At 56.2% G+C, this 1,981-nt stretch overlaps 1 pseudogene; it reads left to right on the top strand.

Moving 5' to 3' along the window:
• Positions 982-1,778, top strand: LOC8081567 (annotated as a pseudogene).

Genomic DNA, 1,981 nt, shown 5'->3' with positions numbered 1-1,981 from the left:
CCTTTCACACTTGTAATCGGTTTGTCGAGCCAAGCCCCATTTTGATCTTCTCTACCTTGGTCACATGACTCCACGTCATGTCTCATATCTCCTACAACTAAAAAGACTAAAGAGTGGACATCTTTTTGGTGCGACAATCAACCTTGCCTCTTCGTTCTGCCTCCCTCCTGCGACCCCCGCCCCCTCTACCTGTTGCGACTGCACCCCTCGCTTGCGAAAAAGGAAAGAAGAAATCTCGCTCGTCACAATCCCACAATCCTGCAGACCCACACCCCTGGCGCCCCCAGCGGCATCACATCACGCCTCCGCCGCATGCGGCCACCCTTCGCACCCACGACCACCCTACGCATCGCCAGTCGTCGCCCGCGCAAGTGCCGAGACCACCTTCTCGGCAGTGGAGCTCGCGCAGCATCCCGACCGTGGAAACCACACGGTGTCCCGATGGCAGAGGCCACACAATGTTCCTCGCCTCCCCCGATCCCTCCAGTGCGCCTTCGAGGACTCGCGCAAGTGCCGATGCCACCTTCTCTCCCGACGACTCGCGCGACGAGGAGCCCTACGCGGCGGGCTGGAGTAGAGCCCCGACGTGGAGGACGGCAGGAGCCTCGGTGAGTTCCTCTCCCCGCATCCCCTTGTTTCCCCTCCCCTAGTTGCCAGGAGCCCGACGAGGAAGCCATCATGAGCCCCACTTGGTTGGTGTAGGGACAGCGAGTTCGGGGCATGGCGGCGGCAGCGCGAGGGCATGGCGAGGCGGAGGCGCGAGGAGGAGGCTCTCCGCGGTGGTGCTCCGGTGGTGCAAGGAGGAGGCGCGAGGACTCCGGTGGTGCTCCGCGGCTCTCCTCCAGATCCGCCGCGCGTGAGGAGGAGGCACGAAGACTCCGACGAGGAGACCGAGCGGCCACCACTAGATTCGTCAAGTAGAAGGTCGGATCCGGCGATCTCTTGTGGTGGCAGGGCTCCTCGACGGCGAGATCGAGAAGGATGACGCTTTCTAGAATCAAGACAGCGGTGGACGTGGTGAGGGCATTCTACGACGGCATGAACCGGCGGGAAGTGGCGGCGGTGGAGCCGCTCATCGCGGAGGGCTGCGTGTACGAGGACCTGGTGTTCCCGCGGCCCTTCGTGGGGCGGGAGCGGATCATCGGCTTCTTCGGCAAGTTCATGGGCACCATCAGCCTCGACCTCCAGTTCGTCATCGATGACATCTCCGCCGACGACTCCGTCGCCGTCGGGGTCACCTGGCACCTGGAGTGGAGGGGGAAGCCGTTTCCTTTCAGCAGGGGATGCAGCTTCTACCGCTTGCTCGCCGGCTCGGAGTCGGAGTCACAGCAGTAGCTGCTGCAGATTGTGTACGAACAACAGCTTCGCATCTATCTGCTCCTCTCATTTTGCAGTACTCATGAATTTGTTAACTCAAAACAACTTCTACATTCAAATCGATATTTGTGATATTGACAAGAATCACATGATCAATCTTTTGATCAGGTATGGCCGAGATTGCGTGGAGCCTGCCGCTAAGCCTAGGGATTTGGCACTAGTACGTAGAACTCGGGCGTGATTGACTGTTCCTACACACATGTTTGACAGTTTGCGGCTGCAATTCTGCAATTGCATCATCGTCATCGCTCAACTTGTGTATATTCAGTAGTACGTTTCATGGCGGCCAGAGCTAGGAATCAAAGTTTTCATTGCAGGTGATCATCAGGGGAGTGACATGGATCCTTGAACGATTTCCAAGCCTTGCAAGCAGGTTCTGATGACCTTTTATGAGCACAACCGCGAAGGCGCCAATTGAGGCAATAGCTACAGGCTAGGCTACGCAAACTTTCTGATTCTTATTTTCATGTCTTGACTATCCAGCCATTAAATTTATAATAATTGAACTAACTGTACATTTACATCTTCCTAAAACACTGGTGTACGTTTTGGAGTCATTCAAATCTCCCACAGCTGTTAAATTACATAAATTGTCAATGGACAG

Source organism: Sorghum bicolor, chromosome 1, assembly GCF_000003195.3.
Source record: "Sorghum bicolor cultivar BTx623 chromosome 1, Sorghum_bicolor_NCBIv3, whole genome shotgun sequence".
Classification (NCBI taxonomy): Eukaryota; Viridiplantae; Streptophyta; class Magnoliopsida; order Poales; family Poaceae; genus Sorghum; species Sorghum bicolor.
The sequence above is the reverse complement of the archived record's forward strand: the minus strand, read 5'-3'. Positions and strand labels throughout refer to the sequence as shown.